Below are 26,599 nucleotides of genomic sequence, written 5' to 3'. Positions count from 1 at the left end.
TCGTATTGGGTCCCTTAGTGTGGGTGTGGCTACTCCGTGGGGTCCGGGTAGGGGTGTCGGTGTGTTTCTGGGGGCACTGCGCTGTTCCTCTCTCTCTGGGGTTCTGGGGGCACTACACTGTTTCTTTCTCACCATGTTTCTGGGGGCACTATGTTGTTCTCTCACATCGTCTCCAGGGGCACTGACTTGCAAGCCACGCATTTCAGGTATATTGGATTTAATTTTCTTAGTTTTGTCTCGGTATCATTTTTCCTTCCTCTACCCATAATTCTGCTTTTCTGTTTGTTTTTCTCCCTTTTCCTGTTGCCCCTTTCTCTTCAGTTTTTCTGTATACCCTTTCTCCTCTTTCCATTTGTTTATCTTTTCTCTCCCTTTTTTCTGTTTGCCGTTTCTCTCTTTGTTTTCTGTTTACCCTTTCTTCCCCTCTTTGTGTGTCTGGGATCATCTGTCTGTACATCCGGCTGTCTATACAGCTAGCTATATTGGTAGTTTTATTGGCCCATAATATCAGAGGTTATGACTGTATGGTTCTTATTGTAGCATCTGCTGCTCTGTCATCGTGGGTCCAGTTCCTAATCGTTATGAAGCTACGAGCAATTGCAAATCATTTTCTAACACGAGGTCATTTGTAGCCAACTGTAACTCGGTATTGGACCCAAGTTGACATACCGCATGTTACTCAAAATTGATCTAAGAATATATGTCTGATTTTGACACACTTCACGGGCCACGTTGTATATGTCTGTCTGATGATAATTATACCAATTTTGTATTTCGTTTATCAGTATTCTATTATCGTATGACTAAGTCTGTCTGACTGTTTGCCTATCCCTTTACCTGTACATCCATCTGTCTACACATCCAGCTGTTCACAGCTGTTCATGGTCAGTTTGCCTGTATACACCAATCTGTGTATATAAATCTACCTATCTGTCCATGGATATATGCCTGTCTGTCTTTCAATTTATTCATATGTTTGTGTATGAGATCCATAATGTTCATCTGTCTTTCATCCATCTCTATCATTGTTCTGTCTACTTTGTCGCAGTCAACATGTTTATCTATCTATCCAAACTTCTATCATCTTTGTTGTCTATATTACGTCTGTCTTTCCATAGGTCTATCTATCTGTCTATGTTGTCTCCCCCTGTGCCGTTAAGCAACCCTTTAGAATCCCGCCAGGCTGTCCCTTCTGCTCCGATGACTCGCAGGAGAGAGAGAGAGAGAGAGAGAGAGAGAGAGAGAGAGAGAGAGAGAGAGAGCCTCCTTGTCCATCATGATGCGTGAGGTACTGAGAGATTTTCAGTAGTGATGTACTTTGGTTGTAGGCTTCTTTCAGCACAATTTTTTTTCCCTTTCACTAACGCCGCACTATCTCCCTTTATGTTCTTTTTTTCAATTTTCCTCTCCTGTGCAGCAAAAACGGCTGAATCAATTGCTCTGCAGATGTTCCTGTATGTAGTCGTCAAAATGTACTAGTGCACCTGCGTACTGATGTTGAGATCCAACAAATATTTTTTGAGATATTGCGAAAAATCAAAATGGCTGCCTCATGAATGAAAGTGCTAAATCGGAAGGTATTTGGCCGATTTTGACCAGACTCGGTGCAAATGTAGTGCGTCATGAGTGAACATGAGTTGCATTGTATGAATTACCTTGACCTTGATCTCAAGGTCACAGGTCAAAATCCGTAAACACTTCTGACTAAAAAAATCCCTTAATATTAGGTCTAGAGTGATAAAAGTATTTTGATCTGAAATATGGATTCTTTGGACATTGCCTCAGCAATTTCAGAATTCTAGTTATTATTATTATTATTATTATTATTATTATTATTAAGAACTTGCATTCTGTGGAGTTCTTATTGATATTGAAGATTTTTTTTTTTTGGAGGGGGGAGGGGGGGAAATCTTGAAGGCTAGCATTCCAAGACTTTTCGAGACAGAGACCAGAAATTTTCAGGAGGGAAGTATCTTGGCTGCAGGCTTCTTTTGACACAGAAAAAAAATTTCCTAGCACTAGCGCCATCTGTTACTTCAATTTTTGCTCTCCTGTTCAGCAAAAGCTACTGAATCGATTGCTTTGCAAATGTTCCGGTATGTAGTCGTCAACATATACTACTGCACCTGGGTATTGATACTGACATCCAACAAATACATTTTTGAGATACTGAGGAAAATCAAAATGGCCCCCTCATGCCTGAAAGTGCTAAATGGGAAAGTATTTGCCCCTTAGAGAACTCTAGATTCCGCTGGGTTCCTACGCGTTTATGGGTGAGTTGTTAGTTGATAAAATTTATTGAATGAATTATCACAGGCTGGAAGAATTTCAGCTCTACTTCACATAGGAGTGAATTTATTAGCTTCTGCTTAGCGTGACGGTCGGGTCTGGCCGGGTCGCATATTCCCGATGTCTATTGCTATTCGGCACTCGGAGAAATTAGAACCAATCAGCGCACGCAGTGAGTGCGGGGGTGTTGAGGGGGGTGGTTCTTGTCAGCTATCCCCGCACAAGTAAAGAAAACTAGTTTAACGGGTATCTTGCTTCTCCTGTGGGCAGATACAGTAGGTTAGGTTAGGTTAGGTTGGGTTATGTTAAGTTAGGTTAGGTTACGTTAGTGACTGGTCACTAACCTAACCTAACCTAACCTACTGTATCAGCCCACAAAATGAGCAAGTTATCCGTTAAATTAGGTTTCTTTACTTGTGCGGGGATAGCTGACTAACCCCCCCCCCTACACCCCCGCACTCACTGCGTACGCTGTTTGGTTCCAATTTCTCCGAGTGCCAAATAGCAATTGACCTCGGAAATATGTGGCAGGGTCGCTCATTTTCCAAACTTTAATGAGAGTGAACATCGCTCGCTCGCTCGTAATCCAGAGGTTTAAGAATAAAGTAGCAAAGCAGCCCCCCCCCCCCCGTCCCCTTCACTCATTTCATTTCCTTCTGATAGCTAACCATATGATAACATACGTATGAAACAATGAAAGTATAGCTTCAAAGAGAGAGAGAGAGAGAGAGAGAGAGAGAGAGAGAGAGAGAATTTAAAAGTTTGCAGCTACATTAACGAAGATGGGTAGGTGTGACAAATTAAGTGTCACATTAAGAAAACAGTGCAGGAAGGTTGTATGATGTAGGTAAAATACATCAGGCGTTAATGAAAAGAAGTGTAATTAAAGGAAGTGTGTAGCGTGGTAAGAATACAGTGGAGGTTAATGTAATAAAGGCTGGCACTGGAGACAATCTGGGCTGGGAAAGGGGGAGGGCAGAGCATAAGAGGGATAAAATGGGATTACAATTATGAGCTTTTATGAAGGAAAGTGCACGAACAGGGTAAATGTGGATCTGGGTGTGAGTGTGGGTGTGGATTTGAGTGTGAGTTCGAGTGTGGGTGTTGGTGTGTCTAAAAGGAACTGAGTAAAGTAACGGCGTCTGATTATTTTTTAATTATTATCAGTGACTGCTATTTCCTTCAGTAAGGCTTGTGATGAGAATAATACTGGATCAGAGTTCAATGTATTTGCCTCGCTCATCGAAAACTTTTTCTTGTTTCCTTTGGTCGATGATATTCTGCATGGGAGAGACGATCGGGATCGGTATAGCCTTCATTCAACCCGTTACTAGTACAATAAACACAGTCTAAGTAAAATCGCAGGACACCGGTAACAATAAACCCCCAGCAGCTCGCCTACCTCCGAGCCAGTCAATTTTCCCCTGAGAGTCCAACCTGAATCCAATTATATTATAATAACACCATCCAAACAACATCATTATAGACGTTTTGTAAGGCAGAAACACTATTTAAAGCTATAATGAAAGCGTTGATGCTTACACCATAGTGTAATTGAACTGAACCTAAAATGTAAGTGATGTACGGCACCAACACTTCGTAGGGAAAAATATAATTTGTGATGTGAGAGTTGGGATTAAAATTATTACATCCAGGTGTCCTTTTTATAATACTGTCTTATGACCATTTATCTCTACGGTCTCTAGTCAACGTAGAAGAGGTTTTTCAACTGAAGATATTAGATATAGCCCCGTCACTAAAGAAAATCCTTTTTAAATATAATGAAACCGCTTAGCTAGATTTTATAAATAAATTTGTCATCCAGGTGATGAGTGAATGCTACCGTGTGTCTTAAGGTTATTTCCTTGGCCACTTCTACCTCTGCTAATAATAAGCTTTTGTTATACTAACACTGTATTATGTTAAATGCTGCTGTGTTCTGTTCAAGTTACATATTTTTAGATCAGGTGATGTTTCTTCTAATTGATTAAGTTTACAACCATAGAAATAGTAATATCGCCGACTTTTCCATTTTTCCTTCAGGAAACATTTAAAAAAAAAATCGATCATTTATAATTAAACTGTCATGAAGTTCAGATCGAGTTGTTAACTCCTACACCGCATAATTACCTAATGTTTGTCCCGTACAACTAATTTCCAAACCAGTAACAAAGAGGTTATTAAACTTGCTCACAAAAGGTGTTAGAAAGCTCTGTCTATCTGTCTATTTCCAGACGCTTTAACCCCATACGGGATGGCCACAAACAAATCGCCTCCACGTCACCCTGTCCCCCGCCATTTCACTGCCCTGCTCCCCCTCTCTCATATACCTCTCCACTCCATCCTTCCATCTCATCCTTGGCCTTCCCCTTCTTCTCTCCCCCTCAACCTCACTTACATACACTCTCCTCGTCAGTCTCTCACTCTCCATCCTCTCCACATGGCCAAACCACCACCTCAGTTTCTCCTAACGCTTCCCATCACATCCACATCCACACCACAACGCTCCTTCACATCCTTATTCGTCAATCTGTCTCTCCATGTGACTCCACAGGCTTCTCTCAAATAACTCATTTCCCTTGCTCTCGCTCTTGACTTGTGTCCCTCCAGCAACGTCCAAGCTTCACTTCTGTACTTTAGAGTTGGTATCACAATACTGTCATGTAATAACTTTTTCACTTCCATGCTCACTTCCCTGTTTCTTATCACTGCTTTCAAGGAAGTTGCTGACATAAAAATCGCCAAAACGCCAGACTGGTGTTCAGATGTGGTAAATATCCCTGGGGAACTGTCGCAGAGTAAATATATATAATTGAAGTCTAGCCACAAAATTGCCAAAACTAAGGACTTTTGAGTCATCTCCCCCCTAACGTTTAGATTAATGTAAAAAAATGAAGTCAATAAATGTATAAATAACGTATTCAGCATTTGCAACAACACAGATACATTCTTTAATATGTAGAAATAAGAAGGGAAGATTTTTTCTATACGGAGTTCTGCTATATGAGTGGGGAAGGAGGGAGGGAAGAGTATATGCTGATGCGATTCTCTTTTAGGTTATGGGTATTCTCCAAAAACCTGCATACACATTATACATGTACTCTTCTCACATATAGATGTTCCCATATACAGTACATAACACATCTACACACTGGACGTAATTTTAGTGAATTAATGGAGGTGCATGAATGAATACATATTTGTGTACGATTTAATCCTAATGGCTTGGCTTGAAAATCCAGGAAGAACTTGACCGAGTTGAATTTGAAGAGGTAATACTGTTCCTAGAGCATTAAAAAAAAAAATCATCATACTAAAATTTATGGCACTACCTACTCAGCCTATATTTTCACAATACTTAAATATACCCCGAGTCATAACAGCCATTTCCATCTCCATTCGTAAGTAACCAGTAGAACACATAACAAGACGATTGTTTGATGGACACAACGCTGACACACACACCTTAATCCCCAAACCTCTACTACCCTCCACATGTAGAGGTGTATGATATGTAGGATGACTACCGGGCCTTGGGAGCAGGCTGTGAAGCCTATGCCCAGAGTCGAACACATACAAAAAAAAAACACACACCCATACTCCCACACCTCTACCACCCTCCACCCATACTCCCAGATGTCTACCACCTTCCACCTATACCTCCACACCACTACCACCCTCCACTCACACCCTCACACCTCTACCACCCTCCATCCATGCCCCCATACCTATACCATACCCCACCCATACTCCCACATCTTTACCACCTTTCCACCCATACCCCTAGACGCCTTCCACCTTCCACCCATACCCCCACACCTCTACCACCCTCCACCCACACCCCCACACCTCTGCCACGCTCCACCCACACCCCCACACATCCACTCACTGTCACTACATAAATGATTGCCACCTCCTTCGTAATTCATTGTTTTTACCCAGGATGGGTCATGCCTCATATATATGGGTGAGCAGCACTTGGAAATTCCCCGGGCTATGTGAGATAACACATCCCTGCCGCAGCCCCAGTCTCACGGGAAACCAATCACTCACTGTATTTCCCACTCTTACACACGCTCTACTATTTACATAAAAAACTTTTCACTCCTATTACCAACCAACCATCTAGCCCATACAGTCTCAAAATAGTCCACAAAGCCTCCCAATCAATTCTATCATACGCTTTGTCAAAATCCACGAACATCCAAAACGCATCGTTACCTTACGCCAAATACTTTTCACACACCTGTCTCACAGCAAACACCTGATCTACGCATCTCCTCCCTCTCCTAAATTTCACTGCTCATCACCAGTCACTCCCTCTGAACCCCCTCTAACTTTTTTAATCAACACTCTGCCATACACCTTACCTATAACACTCAACAGACTCATACCCCTAAAGCTAGTACATTCATACTTATCACCCTTACCTTTATACAACGGAACCACACACGCACTTGCCCAGTCAATCGGCTCCATACCACTCACACAACACACATTCAGCATTCCTACTAACCACGCAACAATAGTCACTCCACCACCTTTCAGAAGTTCCAAAGATTGTATAGAGAGAGAGAGAGAGAGAGAGAGAGAGAGAGAGAGCGAGAGAGAGGAGGGGTATAGTTTCCTTTTTGGCACTAAGAATGCAGTGAATATTCTTGAGCTAGTATTTTTGGATTTTTCCGAGCAACGTCGATAACAGTGATACACTTGGGCTCAGGCACTGCGGCACTAGTGGTGTCGGCTTCACTTGGCTCAGGCATTGCGGCACTATTGGTGTCGGCTTCACTTGGCTCAGGCACTGCGGCACTAGTGGTGTCGGCTTCACTTGGCTCAGGCACTGCGGCACTAGTGGTGTCGGCATCACTGATCTGCGCACGTGTGCAACTATTTCAATCTTGTTTTGTTGGGTTTGGGGGACAGTGTTACTTATTTTTGACGCGACTTTCTTTTGATTCCAGCACATAAAGTTCGTGGCCGGTGTTGTTTAGCGCGGCCTCTCTTACAGATATTTGGCGTACAGCCAATCCTTTGCCAAATTATTTAATCCATGTCACTAAGAGATGGTCATCTTACTGTGAGTCAGAATGATCCGTTCGTAACAATATTAATACAAAAAGGCGTCATTGTAGTAATGGGTCTTCCTGTTTGAATATAATTGTTTAATGGGAGCAAAAACATATGAAAAACAGCATCGTATGACAGTGGTTTAATTCTTATTCATTTTTAATAATATACCTTTGTAAAGCTAATCTTCAAATGAACATAACCCTAAGGGATGGTATGTCCGACACTGGTTATACTGACCTGCAGCAAGACCGCAGTGAGTGTGATGGAGAGGAAGACATCAGAGAGACAGTTCCATGAATCAACAAAACACAACCCCTCAAAAGAATTTTTTTTTCTTTTCAGAGTCAGAAAATCTTTTGGGAAAGATACAGAAAGACCAAATCGGAAACAGTAAGTTGGTATTGTGTCACACGGCCCCAGCACAAAGAGCAGGATTGGCTATTTTCTGCGAGGGACCGTGACGGTGACGGGAACAATGGACTCGGAATATCACACGGCGTACGTACGGACGGACACTCACCCATGGCCAGTCACAAACAGTCCCGCAGTGTTGAACCTGCTAGTGTATTTTAAATGACAGTTTAGGTGTCAGCTTTGGATAAATTTTTTGAACAAAAAACCTTAGCAAAAACACCGATGTACACAAATATTCCTTGACAAAACCACCCCATAACTACACGAAAAAAAAAAAAAAAAAAAAGTAATATCAACATCCTTGACAAGAACACCATTTAAAAATCACCCGTGAACAGGAACATACTGGAACAAAAACATGGCGTGACAAAAACACCACTGAACAATAATATGACATAAAACTTGACATGTACGCCTCTTGACAAAATGCTCCTTAACAAACGAATTCCATGACAAAAGCATCCCATGGCAGATAAGACAAAACAAAAACTTGACAAAAACCCATCAACAAAAACACCCTTTGTCAAAAACACTCTTTGACTAAAAACACCCTGCGCCTAAAACCACAAAGGCATCCCTTAACAAAATAACCTTTTTAAAACGATTCCTTGAGAAAAACACCCCTAAACAAAAGCATCCCAAAACAATTCCTCAACAGAAACACCCAACAACAAAAACGCCTAAAAACACTCCATAGCAAAAACCCTCCATATCAAAAACACCCCATTACAAAACACCTCATAACAAAAACAGTAACAAAAACACCCCTCAACAAAACGACATCTCAACAAAACGACAGCTCAACAAAACGACACCTCAACAAAACGACACCTTAGCAAAAGGACCCCTCGACAAAAGCACCCCTCAACAAAAACACCCCCAACAAAAACACCCCGCAACAAAAGGACCCCTCAATAAAAGCATCCCTCAACAAAAGCACCCCTCAACAAAAACACCCCCAACAAAAACACCCCGCAACAAAAGGACCCCTCAATAAAAGCGTCCCTCAACAAAAGCACCCCTCAACAAAAGCACCCCTCAACAAAAGCACCCCTCAACAAAAGCACCCCTCAACAAAACACCATTCAACAAAAACACCATTCAACAAAAACACCAATCAACAAAAACACCAATCAACAAAAACACCAATCAACAAAAACACCAATCAACAACAACACCACTCAGCAAAAACACCACTCAACAAAAACACCACTCAACAAAAACATCAATCAACAAAAACACCAATCAACAAAAACACCAATCAACAAAAACACCACTCAGCAAAAACACCACTCAGCAGAAACACCCCTCTGCAAAGACACCCCTCGACAAAAACACCCCTCAACAAAAACATGCCTTAACAATAACATTGGTTGAAAACCTCCTTTCACACAATCACGGTTAACAAAAAACCCACAAGAAAAACTTAACATACACCCTGTTATCTATACATCTCCTACGAACGCATGACAAAATACTGTTTAAGGAAAAAATATGGCAATATTCCCATAACCAAACAGCCTTGACGAAAACCTTGACAAAAACTTCCGTTAACAAATCACCCTTTGACAGAAACAAGACAAAAACCCTATGTGACAAAAACACCCCTTAAAAAAAAAAAAAAAAGGCTGTTGACAAAGGACCCTTAACAAGAACGCCCATTAGTAACGCTAAAAATCTACTTGACAGAGCACTACCATATATCTGTTTATGTCAGTCAGTCTGTCTGTCTGTCTGTCGCTGCCAGGCAGTCTGTCTGTTTCTGTTTTATTTTTATTTTTTTATTATTTTTTTTTTTAATACCCAGGCGCCTTAATCCCGGAAGGGGCGACAACAAACAAGCTCTCTTTTTGACAAAAATATTGTAGGACTGATATGACCTTTGACAAAAACATCCTCTAAATACACACCTTAAAACGCATCCTTGACAAAAACGCCCTTCGATAAAAACACTAACAAAACGCTCCTTAACAAGAAAGCTAGAAAACTCTTAACAAAAACACCACTTGGCAATCACACCCAAATGCTGAGAAAATCACTTTTTGTGAAAGCATCCCATAATCCCTTCACTATGATGACTTTTTAATTAAGCTTCATTTGCATCCAGAGATTTTGTTAAACTTCATTGCAATTTTATTTAACTTTGCTTAAAATAAAGGATGTAAAGTTATAACTAATCCCTCTAACTCTCAGATCTCTCCTAAATAATATAATCGTCTGAAGATAGCAAGACTAAGTTATATTAAAAGTATTTGAATTCATTTAACAAAAATAGCCCTTGTAAAAAATGGATGCCACAAAGTTGGGTTCCTATAAATAGCTGCTTCCCTCTTTCCCTCTCTCCCCTATGCATCCCCGCAGGCTCGTACCATAAAGAACTGACTTGGACATATTTATATACATTGTTGGTCTCTCTCTCTCTCTCTCTCTCTCATTTTTTTTTCTTCCTGGTCCTTGTTCCACCCTCATTGTTCGCACTCACTCCTCTCTCCTCTATCATCAGCGTGGTTTATCCTTTCTGCTTACATTACCTCACATTCTCTGGCCTCAATACCGCTTGTTCTATGTTTTAATCTTATCACTTGTTCTAAGATTAATTAAGGCGTTACTCTCTTGTTTTCATCGTCGTTTCCCTGTACTGATTCAGATGTATTGTACTGGTCCAGGTCTCTTGTATCTGTCCATATCTTATGTATCTCTCAAAATCACTTATATCTGTCCATATCTCGTGTACTCGTCCAAACCTCTTTTTACTGGTCCACTGCTCCATGTCTCTTGGTTCGTGTTTCATGTGCGGGGTCCTTGTATCTTGTTCATGTTTCGTATACTAGCCCACGTCTCTTGTACCTGTTCAAATCTCTAGCACTGCTCTTGATCTCCTGTAACAGTCCACGTCATTAGTACCAGTTAAGATGTCTTGTACTGATCCTTGTGCCTTGTTTTAGTAAAAAAATTTGGTTTCTGGCTGGGTCCGTCATACTAGTCCAGATTTTCCAGATTTCGTTCACTGGTTCAGGCCTAATGTGCCGGTCCAGGTCTCATACTTGTCCAAAAATCATGTACCGCACAAAGCCTCGTGTATTAGAACAGGCTTCGTGTACTCGTCCAATCCACGCATACCGGTCCAAGCCTTGTGTACCGGTTCAAGCCTCGTGTACCGGTCCAGTTCGTGGATGCTCGACCTGGGGCCATCATAAACGATTCAGTAAAAGACCTTAACAAGAACCATGCAATTAATGGGTCCGCGGTGTGAAAATAGTGATGCCAAACTGGATTCAGCGTCTTGGCCTGAGTGGTGCGTTAATGGGATCACGAGGACGTGTATGGGGAATTAAGGGGCTGATCTGTTGAATGGAGATGTATGGGATAGGTTTGGAGTGAAGTAGGTCATGCACTGTGGGAAAGGGGGAACGTATAGGAGAATATGGTTTAATTGATTTAGTGGGAGAAAAAATGGAGTTCCCCCGAGCTAAGCCCTGTATTGGACTATATAGCCCCGCTAGGGTTACAGGAGCGAGCTACCACTCCCGGCACGGCAGCCCGGGCGAGGCTCGAACTCGCAATCCCCCGATTACGAGTCCGGCGCGCTACCACTGTGCTACCGCGCCACCTAATTGATTTAATGTATTGACTCAGTGGAAATCTGTCTTTGGTTTGATATGGTATGACACTAATGATATAGGCCTATAAAAATATTAGGTGTGATGGTTGTAATGTTTGGGTGGTTGGAAATGTATTGAAGATGTACGGGGGAAATGGGTGATTCATGGAGGTGAATGGAGATGTCTTTGAAGTGTCTGAGGTAAAGTGGATGTCGTTTGTGGGTAAGGGATATTTTTTGTTGTATGCGGGACTAGATGTGGGGAAACTCACCGCCCGCCCACCCTGTGTAGTGCTCCCTACAGGTGACTATGGGCTGAGTGAAAAGCCATAAGGTTTCATGCATTCCAGGAATTTATCATCCCTTTATGTGACTATTTTGTAGAGACAAGTATCATCAAAGCATGGTACAAAAGGAGCAATCATAGAAGTAAAAAATTAAGTAAAATCGACAGAAATACTGCATCATGATGGAGATAAGGAAGCATTTCAAACATGCAATTAGTTTTACACTTAGATAGAAGCAGGTGTGCGTCCATTCCCGTGACTGAGTGAAACCTTTAATTTGAAGAGGCCAAAAGCGTCCTCTGAAAGAAAACTGACACAAGGGAGGGTAAGTGACAGTGTTTGAGAATATGCGAGTATTAAAGTGACTTGAGTGGTGGTGGAGTTAAATATAGAGTTTGGATGCTGGCCAAAGGAGTGGGGAGTGGGAAAGAGAAGTGGTGAGAGGTGAAAGGGGATAGGAAGGGAGAGAAAAAGGAAGGGAGGGATATGTGAAAGGGAGGAAGTGGGCTGGAAGGGAGACGGAAAAAGAGAAGAAAAAGAGAGGTACAGGAGGAAAGGAAGGGAAGAAGGAAAGGGCGGGAAAGGAGGCAGAGAAGGAGGGGAGGGAAAGAAGGAGAGAGGGATTGTATCAGCTTTTACCGCTGAAGAAAAAATATATGAATGTAATCAATATCGCAGGAGTGGAAAATTGGAAGCGAATATGGGAAAAGGGGTGGAAAGGGGGGAAGAGGATGGAGGCAAAGAAGAATCAAAGCTGCGAATAGGAAAGGAAGTGGGGAAAAAATGTTACAGGAAAGGAAATTGTACGAACAAAGGAAGATGTGGAGGATCTAGGAGAAATAATAGGATTGTAAAGAAGATATGAAAAGACCAGCAGGGAAGGAAATTGAAAGCCTTGAGGGTGCTGAAAGATGAGGAAAACAAGCAAGAAAATTAAGCAACTGGTTGGGGAAAAAGAATGCAGATTAGGAAGAGGGAGGAGAAAGGAGGTAGGGATGTAACAAAGAAACCAACTGGGGATCAAACGAAGAGAGAGAGAGAGAGAGAGAGAGAGAGAGATTTAGAGAGGAAGAAAAAAAAAACGGAGGCTAAAAACAAAGAAATAGCAAAATAAAGAACGAAAATGGAAGATGAGAGAATAGTAACGAAAAAGAAGAAAAGGAAAGAAAAAACAAAGTGACTAATGGGGTAGAAAACTGAAACGGTAGGGAGTATATGGAAATGAACAAAAGCCAGATAATAATAATAATAATAATAATAATAATAATAATAATAATAATAATAATAAAAAGGAATGAAAGAGGGAGAAGAGTGCAGAGAGGTGCATGTGAAGAGATGTGATGCAGAGGAGAAACAAGAGACCATCGAGGACGAAACTTGAGAGGGGAGAGAGAAGGAAAAAGGCTGAGAGTAATGGCAGCCATTATAAAAAAAGGGAGGGGGGGGAAGGAAGGGAGGGAAAAAAGAAACAAGGAGATCATTAAGGAAGGAAATGGAGAGGAGAGAGTGAATGAGGGTGAAGAAGAAAAAAGGTGTGATTGAAAGCAAGGAAATTAACCCAATGATAGAGAGGGAAGACGAAAGGAGGGAAGAAATAGCAGAGGACGGAGGTAAAGAAGAAACAAACCAACAAGGGGGGAAAATGGAGAGGGATGAGAGAGTATAAAGGATGCGAGTAAATGAGCTGAGATTAAAAGCAAGGGAGTTAAAGAATGAAAAACGGAGATGATCGAGGGAAAGGAAAGAGAAGGGAAAATGGAGGCCCAAGAAAAAACGGTGAGATCAGTATGGCAGAAAAAGACAAAAGAAATGTTCAGTAGAGGGAAGAAAAAATGACTAAAATCAGTGAAGATAACAGAATGATATAGGGAATGAAATATAGATAAGAAGAGGAAAGGGAAGGGATGGGAAGTACTGGCAAGAATTATGGACGAGCAAGGAAGCAAAAAATGAGGAAAGGAGAGAGCGTATGAGTGATTAAAAAAAAAATAACTTTTACTAAAAGCAAAAACGTCTACAGATCAAAGTGTGTGTGTGTGTGTGTGTGTGTGTGTGTGTGTGTGTGTGTGTGTGTGTGTGTGTGTAGACATAGATTCATGAAAGAGATGAAGTAAAGAAGAGACCTAGCAACATAAGCTCGTCTCATGCACTGAATTTCAATCAAGAAAGATACGACAATCCTTGTATCCGCAACCCCTATCTCCTCTTGCCTCCCTCCCTCACTACATCTTTCCTCTGTTTCCCTCTCTCTACCTACCTCACCCCATCGCCCCTTCTACTACTCACTTTATTCCCTCCTTTGCCTCCCTCATCCCATTCCTCTTCATGCCTCCTTCCCTTCATGTCTTCCTCATCCCTCACTCACTACTCTTAGTCAGTCGGAGCCTCGGAGGCACCAAAACTTGTTACTTCACAACTCTGAGCTCCGCCCATTATAATTTTCAACCAAATGGGATGCATCAATACTTGTCTCCCATCACTTTGACTTTCCCACTCTATTATCAGCCACTAAGAGGCGCCGAAGCTCCTGGCGACACTCCCTTAAGCTCCACCCACTATCCCTACACAAACACAGACGGAGGCATAGCATCTTTGATAAATTAATTGGATATCAGTGATAGAAAGAATGTACCGGTATATGAGGAGGCTTGACAGTGGAAGGAAACGAGGAACATCGAGAAGTTGGTGGTTGGATATGGTAAGTGAATGTAATAGTAAGGGTAGAAAGGTGGGGATCCATAAGAATTGATGAAAGATAAAAATGGATGGATGAAAATTGTATGGAGATGCACATAGCTTGAATAGTTCCCCATTAGTTAGCCTTGCAGTCGATCGGATCTTTGAACTGTGTGCATTACGAATTCTGTTTATTTATTTATTTATTATTTTTTTTTTTTTTGCCTTTTGGCCTGTAGAATGGAAACAAAAAGTCCAAAAGCTTGAATGATTAGTGAAAGGATAATTATATGACCCATCTCTTCTGGCTTTTGCGTTCATTTCCTGTTCCTACCAACCCTGTCTATTAGATAGAAACGAGGCAAAGATGATGCTGATTATGGTAATGATGATAACTAAGAATAACTAAAGATGCCTCGTGATTGAACTCCAACTAAGACTTATTCTGATGATCTGTGTTTTGTTATGTCTATATCACTGCTAATAAAGCAGTCAGTGTCCAGCCATGGACAAAAGTTTGCCAACGGTTCCCTGCCTGCATTGTGTCCTGACTTCCATATTTCTCATTCTTCCACAGCCGACAGGAGTATCCTTCTTTCCCACACTCTTTTGTTGTGTGCTTCACAATGCCATCACATAAATATAGTTTATTTAACACCTTCCATTGCCAAGACTGGCAGAGAAATGTCTGTGAACTTTTGTTCATCATTGTGCATGAGAAATAACATTGAAATATTAGCCCTAATTAGTAAAGGCTAACATTGCACATGAGTCTTAAAAGTAATTATATAGGGAAGCTCTCTAAAAAGCTTTCTATGTTTTTGACATTACATGTTCGTTCATGTTGATGCTTTCCTTACAAGAAAGAAAAAAAATGCAATTCTGTAATGCTCTTTAACCCATACTTCGGATCCGCTAATATGAAATCTTAATCCTTTGACTGCATAGAGTTTCAGTGAATTAAATGAAATAATTAGTCGTAAGCTGGAATGATCTACAGAGTTTACTATTTTCGGTTCGAAACGTTGATTGTGATATTTTTTCTCCATTTGGTGCCTCATGTTTCTCTCAAGTGTAGAAAAATTGTCTGACGTCAGCCAAAATGAAATGGATTAGTATATCTGTTTGTCACCCTCTTCTTAGCACTGTAATTTGACTCATTTATGACTGCCTAACAGTCTAGCCTGGGTTGGTGTAAAAGCTGTGTTTATATAAACAACTACAACATGATATAATAAAATCGTTCACCCAGGAACACAAAACTTCATTAGGTGAAAGGAATAACAGCCAGTGACGCACACAACACACACTCATAGTAGTGCAGACCCGCGGTGACTACACTATCGGCAAGTTGGGACACTTGACTTTAGAGCCTTACCAATACACTTGAAAGCCTTCGACCACTGCTTTAATTGCTTCCCTTCGAAGGGCATTCATTTAGCTTGCGTAAATCGCATGTTAGAAAACAGTAGGGTGCCATGGGCAGAAATAAATAGATTAAAACATGGTTGTGATCCTCCCTCATGAAACTATTGCCGAGGAGCTAACTGGGGGACTAATTACCAGCAGTTATAAAATTCCCCGTCCGACTCTATCCTGTCAGACTAACACCAATCACTGTAAACAAACAGTAGTGAAGGAAGCACAGGGGAGTTGTTAGTGTGTTTATGACGGTGACACTACCATAATGTCCTCTCAGGGCCCCCACTGCCAGGCCATCATCACCACTGTCAGGCTTTTTACTCACTGATTTACACCTTCACTACCATGAATTTTCCTCTAAATTAGGAAAGACTTAAAACTGGAGGGGTTGCCATAGCCTTCATTAGCTTTTTCTGTGTGAGAGATCCTTCTTAAGCTGAATAAAATTGTATGGTGGTAGAGAAAACAAAGCAGAAATACTTTCAGAGTAAGGAAGTAGTTGTGTTCTTATGGGTCCCTCTGTGTGTTGATGAAGGCCACACTGTTACTGTGGCCTCATACGACACTATCACCACACCTGCCATTAGGCCTATTGCTATCATCCTTTTTTTATATTATTGCATAAATTTAGTAACCTTTTCACTCTGATGACGTGTTGTATATTCTTATCCATAGATGATTTTACCTATTTTTAGCTGAGACTTTTTGCACTGAAGGAGTAAGATACAGTCGCCATTAATTATGTTACTGTGAGACATCTATATTCGGCTGAATATTATCTGTCGGTAGCACAGATGAACAGCTAAAAGACATGCTGGTAATTACAGCGTTAACACTGTCACGAGGTTAGGATTGAGTATCGGTTTCATGCATGCGTTTACAACCAATGTTAGTGTTATCACTGTTGGCGCCAAATTTTTGTCCTCCTCTCATTCGCGCGCGCGCGGGCACACACACACACACACACACACACACACACACAAAGCGTCTCCTCCAGCCGGACTGATGTAACCTTCAAAGTGTTACGAGCACTGTCAAAATACTTGGCGGCCTCACAAAGAGATGGATTCCATTTTACGACTCCGTAAACGTGGAGTATGCTTGTTGATCTCGCTTATTTTGTATTTTTCTTGGCTTTCTGCAGAAATTCACTGAATAAATGTGCTCCGAGAAAATTATTTCGTGTGGATGCTTGTTCAGTTTTTATCATACATTTTTCTCCTCTTTACAAAGATTTTTTTTTTAAAGTTTGCTTTGTTTATTATTTAATTTGCGTCTGTTTTTACCTTGCACTAAGACTGTTGGCCATTTTGCACTGGATTTGTTGAAATGAGTGTGTATGCATATATGTATCTATCTGTGTATGTATTGTAATGACAAGCTAACACGCGCCAGACATGGCCGGGTAACTTAGCAAGGAGCGCTCAAGCCTTGCTATGATTTACGGAATATTTAGTGTATTCGGCAGTACGGTGTTCCTGTCTGCAGCAAAACATCCTATCATCGTTACTCCTCCCCCCACAAGAAAATTACCTACTACAAATTACTTGTCACTTCCCATTAAGTGCCACCTCCCCCTTCCATGTACTAACTATCAGCCTCACACAAGTCTCTCTAACTAATTATCATCCCCCACCATCATACCTGACCAACTTGTCACGTCCCCTCTGAAACACATGGAATATTAACTCACAGGCGTCTGTGTACACATACACACGCTAATGACCTACTGTACATCACTATAATGATAAAATGCAGTTGGGTAGCATCATGCCATTATCACATGCAAATGGTAGGCTGGCGTTTACAAAGAGGGGTCTTTTGTGGTAAGGACCGGTAGTTTAAGGGTCGTACTCCCGTGGGCATAGGAGGCTCCCTGACAAATCTTTACATGTGGCACGTTAACCCCTTCATTGCGATGACGTCTTTCAGTGCATTCATGCCACTATCAGATTATTTCATTCAGCTTGGGAAAGCTCTCTAATAATGAAGGAGTAAATAAATACTTCGTATAAGCCCAGTACGGTAGGTCGAAAAGCCACGTTATGCTAAGTAAAATCTTCGGAACATAAAGATTAAAATAAATGATGTCCTTGGGCTGCTGAAGGGATTAATATTCTCGCTGGCGTAGGAGGCTGTCTACCACCTCTCCTTACCATACTGTCCTTACTGGTGTATCTCAGCATGTGATACCTTAACCCATTAGCTCCCAGGGTTCCTGTGTGAATTAATGTGCTGCCCTCCGCCTATTGGCTCATAGTCGCGAAGCTCATAGGTCCCTACATCGGGGTTCCATTCTTTATTAACTTTTGAAAATGCGCAGTTCCGTCCTGTATTGAGGACACTGGGCCCAAAGGAGTTAATATTATCGTGGGCTAAGGAAAATCCCTGGCACCATTTCCTCCCCACTTTACTTCCGTATTTGGTTCGTTAATGTTCTCGCATATAACTTTACGCAAACCATGTCATTATTCAAAATATATATAGAACATATAAGAGATTGCTTTTACACTGCACAGTATATTGATAAGAGTATAATGGATCATACTAGTTAATTGGGGTGAAATGGCGTCTTGGTGGCAAGTGAGGGATTTGTGTTCCATCTCGCGTAGAGAGGATTGTTTATAATGCTTTCCTCCACCCGATACGTTGCCGACGCCTGGTGGTCTAGTGGTAGGCAGTTAAATTAGTGAGGAAGGCTGTACATTACGAGCAACGGCTCGAACCCTTTTGAGGTGACGGGGGGTTTTGTGTTATGTAAAATGCAGAGAGAATACTGGGACGGTTCCTTACCCATAAATGGTCTGGTTGTACGATCACTTGCTGGCAGCTGTAGGTCAGAAACTGACAAATGCCTAAATACTTGTAGGCATACTTAGCAGATGTGCCATTGCTAAGGACAGAGAGAGAAAAAAATGTGGGAGATGAGAGGGGAAGAGTATGGACAGGCGGGTGAAGGGTGGGGCGGTATTAACAGTACCTCATTAAGCCTGAAGTTAATGAATGGAGTTTTTATTCCTCGACTTAACAAAAGCATAAGGCAAAAATATTACCATGTCTAAGCGGATCCTGTTTAATATTGTTACTTGCCATATATTGCTCTGTTTACACTGCCTGGCTCATATTGTGATAGTTTGTATAAATATTTCATTACTAACTATAATCTTACATGGTATAATTCATCTTCCTTAACGGTTTCTACAGCTCTTGTCTTCATCCATCCCTGACATTTGTTTTTATTCATGTACCACTTACGTACTCCCACGTCAACACTTAACATACTTGTATCGTTGCATTGCTTAGTATGCAATATTTTTTGCCAATATGTTTATTGTTCTGTACCTACTTAACATCTGTCTAGCATACTGTGTATTTATCTGTCTATCTCCCTGTGTGTCTGTCTGTCTGTCTATCTATCTATCTGTTTGTCTATCTATCTATATAACTATATATCTATATCTATCTATATATCTATCTACCTATCTGTCTGTCTATCTATATATCTATCTATCTATAATTTTTCATAATCAGCAGAGCCAAGGTTCACCAGCGATCCTTCTATAGCATAATTTTTCATCAGTAATTTTCTTGTATCAATTTTTTATCGTCATAATTAGTACCATGGATGGGATGTTAAGGGAAGGGATGTATAATAAGAAAATACGATATTGCGTCCAATACATGATGAATGAGTGTATGTGGTTTTAAGCCTTCATTAGAATATGTACTGTACTGTACTGTGATAGACAAAAAAAAAAAAAAAAAAAAATCCACCCAATTTTGTCAGTGGGGAAAAGGGTTGAAGTAACGGTAATTATTTCAGTGATTACCGTATGCACGAGGATTTTCGGTCTTCATTAAAAAATGCCAATTGAGGATTGGTTGATGATGATAATGACAATGATGATGATGATGATGATGATGATGATGATGATAATGGTAATGTTTCTTCACCTTTATCAAACACACACACACACACACACACACACACACACACACACACACACACACACACACACACACACGGTGCTCCGTTGTGTGATGTGTTGGCTGATGTGGAGTGGCTTATTTGAATCTTCGTGTTGAAATTAAAGTTTGTTGCCTTCCTTTCCATGGCTTACAAAAGTAAGTGTAGGGTCCAACGAATAGACGCGTCATATGTAGCAAGGTAAGCATAACGTGACACTGATAGCAAAAACTCTAAGGGTTCATAACTTGTGTATATGTGTGATTGTTGCCCATGATACTTGCCGTGTGCATCCGTATACAAAGGTGGGTTGCCTTTCTTACGCTATACTCGTAAGTGTGTCAGCTGAGAGGTGACTGATTCACACTGTAATATAACGATTCTGAAACATATGGTCATATTATATACGTACTTTCAGAATGTTACCCAGATGAAGGGAAAAAAAAAAACATAGATAGGCCTGTGTGAAGTGGTGGAGGCATCGTTTTCAGCCACATGTGCTCAGACGGACGTATGGAAGAACTGTTTCGTGCATACAGTAAATATGTATTTAATCATAACTACTTCGGATGACGCTTACAAACACACACACACACACACACACACACACACACACACACACACACACACACATTGTTGTACAGTAGATTCACTGGCTGGTTTGGAAGCGCATCGTTTGATTCTTATTTTCGTAAAACTTGTTGGATTTTTCCTACGTGTCCATGATTACTACAGAAATTACAAGAAGTGCAGTGCAATAAACTAATAAACATCTTCATCTATACATTTATTATATGATTATCTCTGGCAAGACAAATTATACATGACATACTGAGAGTCAAGCCTCGATTAGTACAAAACATGTGTATACGTGCGTGTGTTGCAATGTAATAATCGTTGTTTCGTACAGTGAACCACCGTCCTGAAAAGACTCGGTCCTCATCTCTGGCCCCTACCCGAGTGCAGTAGAGATTCTTGTTTCCAGCTGTACAGCTTAGAATGTCATTAATGAATAGAAGGAAGAAAGCTGGTGACAGGGCAAAGCCCTGAGGAACTCCGCTGTTGATAGGCCTGGGAGAAGATCGGTGGCTGTCTACAACAGGAGCTATAGAACGACCAGAAAGGAAGCCAGTGATGAAGGCACGGATAGAAGGATAGAAACTGTGAGAGGACAGTTTGGAAATTAAACATTTATGCCAGACTCGATCGAAATCCTTAGAGATGTCAAGTGCAATGGCAAAGCTTTCACCAAAGTCCAGAACTGAGCATGGCCAGGAGTCCGAGAGGAAGGTGAGAAGATCGCCAGTGAAGTATCATTTGGAGGAACCCATACTGATGATTAGGAAGTAGGTTATGATACGAAAGGGGCTTTATTTATTATTTTTTTTGTTAAGGTAATTTCAAAAACTTTAGATATACAGGATGTTAAAGCAATTGGCCGATAGTTAGAGGGTTGGGAATGGTCACGCTTCTTTGGGACAGGCTGAATGAGAGCAGACTTCGAGCTAGAAGGAAAGGTACAAGTTTACAGACAAAGGTGAAAGAGTTTACCTAGGCAGGGTATAAAACACAGAAGCACAGTTCTTGAGGACAACAGGAAGGACCCCATCAGGCCCATATGCCTTGTTAGTATTGAGACCAGTGATGCCAGGAAATACATAAACTGTAGAAATTTCAATATCAGCCATGAGGAAGTCAGAGGAGCGAAGTGATGGAGTAACACTCTGGAATCGTCTAAGATGGAATTGGAGGAGAAAGTCTGAATGAAGAGTGTCATGAGTTGGCGCGATCCCATATTTAAATAAACTCGTGACATTGAACTTTCGTGGGAAATCGCGAATTCTAGTGGAATCCCAGTATGTATCACTCAGTCAACTGCCAAGTAATCACCCGATCGGGAATGTTTTCAGTACAATTTTTCACTGTTCCATAAGTGATCGTCTTTGTGCACGACATTAGCACCTCCGCTGAGTGATTTGTTATGGGCATATATCGCTCACACTAAATTCGTTAACCGTTAGCAAGTGCAGCCCGCTTTTGCCTCTCTCTCGCACAATTTGAACTCAGTCAGGATTTGAGCATCGTGGAAGCAGGTTCGATTGGGCCCAGTGTGGAACAATGCTGCCGTTGCCCAGTGAGTTCCTGAATTCCCACCTAGCATGAATCGGCGAGAGGTTCAGCGTGGCAGCGTCCTTCCTCAGCAACGAGGCCCAGTTCCCTCTTAGCCCACTCTCTGACCAGTATTTCCTTTCGTTTTTCCTAGGCTTAAGAGTTAGCTTTTCAGTGAGCGAGTGCATGTGTTCTCCTTATTTTGATTTCATTTTGAAACATGTAACGTAAATTTATCTCATTGTAATCAATAAATTTACAGTTCTTTTCTCTTGAGCTTAATGTAATGTAAACTCATGTTTTATTTCTCCACATTAAGTTTATTTTAGTTATAACTCCTAGTTTGCATAAACGCTTTATATTATTCATAACTGGTACTTAGGCCAGTCCTTTTTATTAAGCTTAAAATCCGTTGTCCAACCAGGAGTTAATGCACCAGCAAGAACCTGTTAATCAATAAAACATTAGATATTGATTGTCAGGGGTGGAGTCACTTTCTCCAGAGGCTAACAGTACCAATAAACAGCACGTGTGAGTAATTAGTCTCTGCTGTGTACTGTTGAGAAAGTTTATAATTTCTCGTCCTTGGAGAATAGGCGAAGTAAGCCGGAATAAAGTAATCTTTGCTTGATTTTCACAAGTCAATTCTTCGTCCTGTTCTCAAGTATTATTGAATATTATTCTTTAATATTGCATAGTCTTAAAAACCCTGTGACATTTGGCGACCTCATTCCAGGATAATAACTCCTAGCTCTAAAGTTATTCACGAGATAATACTCACTCACTCATACTTAGGTATTTATCATTAAAGTCTATAGGCACTATCTTACTGGTGATTATTAATTAACTTTTATTAATTTACATAATTGTTTTCACAGTCAGTTGTTTATTTAATTTTCTTTCTTTACCAGTTTAATTAGATAAAACTGGCCACCACTAACCTGTGCCTATATTCTTTATTGTTGATTATTGGCGTCTTTCTCTGCAAAATTGCAGTCAGTACTGAGTCTCTAGTTCACATAGATTGAGTTAGCATCATGACTAACGTCTATGTACAGGAAGCAGTGGCTCAATCGGTAGAGAGTTGGCCTGCAGTCCTGACGGACCCGGGTTCAAATCCCACTGAGGCAGGGAACAGTTTAAGGATTTGAATTTCATAAAATCAGACTTTACTAATCTACCAGAAGGCCCGCCTACATGTCGTAAAAATACCCCCGCTAATACCAATACACCAGTCCTGTATGAGACAGCCCTAGCATGTATTCAGTATGGACGGTGGGTGTTAGCGCCGAAGTGGTGACATGTAGAGGTGTGCGGTACGTAGGAGGACTACTGGGCCTCGAAAGCAGGCTATGAAGCCTATGCTCAGAGTCGGTCACATAAAAAAAAAAAAAAAAAAGCTAAAGATATGGGGCTTACTGACCCCGAGAAAATAAAGGACTATGTCCTCTCTTGGTTTAATTATGAACAGCAACGCGAGAATGATGCTCGTGAAGAGCATCGAATTCAGCGTGAGGAACGTGAAAAAGAACGCGAACACGAGCGAAAACAACGCGAACTCGAGATAGAACATGAGTGAAAACAACGCGAACTCGAATTAGAACATGAGCGAGAACAGCGTGAGGAACAAGAGAGAGAACAAGAACACAAATGTGCCGAGCGAGAAACATGCGAAAAACATGAATGTGAAATGATGAAGCTCAAGCAAGATTCCTTGGCTTCAGACACATCTGGTGCAGCTGGCCCAAGCTCCACGAGCACTATCCCTGCACATATTATGACGACCCCACACATCAAGCTTCCCCCATACAAGGAAGGCGAGCGAATCGAGCCATACATAGCTCGTTTTGAAGACATGGCTCAACTGTACCAGCTGGATGATGCAGCTAAGTGCCTTCAGTTTCTTAGCCTGTTTGAGGGCCCTGTCCTCGATATTCTCCACAGAATTTGTGGAGGCAATCTCACGTATGAGATGATGAATGCCGCACTCGTCAAAGCTTACGGTCTCACAGTTGACGATGCCAAGAGTCAGTTCATAGGGCGCGTTTACAGGAAAAAGAGACTACCGTTCAGTTTCTTGACCGGCTTACTGCTTACTTAGATGAGTGGATGGAGAAAGATGAAACTCCTTCCACGCGTGAGGGGATAATTGACCTTATGCTGTGCATGCAGCTAGAAAAGTCGTGGCCTACTGAACTTATGGCTCAGCTTAAGATCTGCCAGGTAAGAGATGCCAGCCATATAGCGAAGAAGGCTGATGCATTCTTCACTGCCTACAGGTACGAAACTCGCAAGCAGCATACCTGGAACAGGAAAGCTGATAAATCTGGGAAACCGTCTCAGACTGAACCCCAGCAACAAGGCCGTTCTCAGAATAATGGCCAAGGTCCAAAACCGCAGAGGAAGGACCAGGGGCAAAACACTCAGAAGCCTGAGTGGAAGAGGTACAACAGGTACCCTAACCAGCAGCAGTATCAGCCATGCAACCGACCGTCGGGACTGTCCTTTTCAGCACCAGCCCCTTGGAGGCAGGAAGCGAACGCAGCCTTCATTCCTCAACAGCAGCGCGGTGGTCACGTCCCTACTAGTACGGGTACTCCCCCACAATTCTCTAGTCCCACAGCGACAGTGAACCCTCCTCCACAAGAGGCCAATGCTCCGTCTTCCCAGAGAGTGCGTACAACCCCTCAAGTATAAAATTCTCAGGGCACCATGTTTGCCGCATCATTTATTCAGCAGCCTAGTCAGTGGCTGGCTGCTTCCTCCACAGGCCCTCTCACAGGTGACAGTACCTTCCTTGTTCAGCCAGGGTTTGTGGGAGACATTCCTGTGAAGGTCCTGAGAGACAATGGTTCCTCAAGTTGCTCTGTCAGGCAGAGTCTAGTTCGGCCTGAGGAGTATACAGGTTGACAGATCCAAGCTAACCTTATTGATGAATCAGTGAGATTTTTCCCTGAGGCACGTATCCAGGTGGCATCTCCATTTTACACTGGCACGACAGTCCCAGTTGTCATGCCAGAACCTTTATTTGACCTAATAATAGGCAATATTCCAGGTGCCAAGTATAGTTGCACTGAAGATGACGCTACTCAGACTTCGGCTGCAGTAACACGAGCCATGGCTGAGGCTCCAAACTGTGTCACCCCGGTGACCATTGAATCACCGCATGATCTGATGTGTAGCCAAGTTGTTGTTCAAGAACAACATTCTGACCCGACACTTGCTGTCATGCGAAAGAAACAAAAGGGTAGAGTGATAAAGTATTCACGGGGAGGTCAAGCCAAGTTCCTTCGTAAACAAGGATGGCTGTACCGTGAGTCACGAACACCCCAGGGCGAGGTTCGACTGCAGTTTGTTGTTCCCACCAAGTACCGCCAAGCAGTGTTAGAATGGGGTCATTGTTCAGCCTCAGGAGGTCACATGGGCAAAAGGAAGACCCAGGGCCGTATCCGAGCTGACTTTTTCTGGCCAGGGATGGGACGAGAAATAGATAGTTTTGTGCGTTCCTGCAATGTGTGTCCACGTACCACTAATCAGGGACATGTCCTTCCTGTGCCGTTTGAACCCACACCCATAATCTCTGAAGCAGTTGAGAGACAGGGCAGTGGCGAAGTGGATGTAGACCTGACGTCTCGCCCGTTGGCCCCACAGGACACAGTATGTCCAGGGCTTGTACATACATATGTACTGTAAGTTAAAGGGGAAGTTTGAGAACCCTGCAGAGACAGTACAAGGCTGTGTATGAATTACCTTGTGGATGTCTCGAGCTGTGGGCCTCTCTGAGGATTCCCGGAGAATGCACATTATCCACATGAGTGTTCACACTCATGGTGGGTGTTATAATGTGACCTCCCCGAGATTGTTTAGGGATTCTAAGCTTCCTGTCATTAATCGTAAGTGTAGTGTTAGGTTAACCAGTAAACTGCTTGTTCTAAGAAATTTGTAAATTCAAGAACTGGCACGTTGTACGAGTCTGCTCGTGACATCATTTGGTGGGAAACCGTGAACTCTAGTGGAATCCCAGTGTTTATTGTTCAGCTTAACCGCTACGTATTCACCTGGTCAGGAGTGTTTTTCAGAGCAATTTTTCAATGTGTCATAAATGATCGTCTTTGTGCAAGACAGCACTTCCGCTGAGTGATTTATTATGGGCGTGTTTCGCTCATTCTAGCCGTTAGCAATGCGGCCACAACACTTGCCTCTTTCCCATGATTTGAAGTCAGTCAAGGTTTGAGCGCCACGAAAGCAGGTTGGGTCCAGTGCGTAGCAGTGCCACTGTTGACCACTTTCTGAATTTCCACCTAGTGTGATTGGCGACAGCCTTAGCGAGTGCAGTGTCCTTCCAGTATCGACACCCAGTCATCCGCTTAGTCCACTCTTTGACCAGTATTTCTTTTCATTTTTTCCTAGGTTTAAGAGTTAGCTTTTGAGTGGGCGAGTGAGTGCGATCTCCTTATTTTAAATTCATTTTGAAATGTAACGTAAATTTATTTCTTTGTAATCAATAAATTTAACAGTTCTTTTTCTCGAGCTTAATGCAATGTTAACTCGTGTTTTATTCCTCCACATTAAGCTTATTTTAGTTATAACTCCTAGTTTGCATAAATGCTTTGTATTATTCATAACTGGTACTTAGGCCACTCCTTTTTATTAAGCTTAAAATCCGTTGTGCAACCAGGAGTTAATGCACCAGCAAGAACCTGTTTATCAATAATAGCATTAGATATTGATTGTCAGGGGTGGAGTCACTTTCTCCAGAGGCTA

The sequence above is a fragment of the Coenobita brevimanus genome, chromosome 71, assembly GCF_032717465.1.
Source record: "Coenobita brevimanus isolate Jiangsu-jjx chromosome 71, ASM3271746v2, whole genome shotgun sequence".
NCBI lineage: Eukaryota > Metazoa > Arthropoda > Malacostraca > Decapoda > Coenobitidae > Coenobita > Coenobita brevimanus.
The sequence above is the reverse complement of the archived record's forward strand: the minus strand, read 5'-3'. Positions refer to the sequence as shown.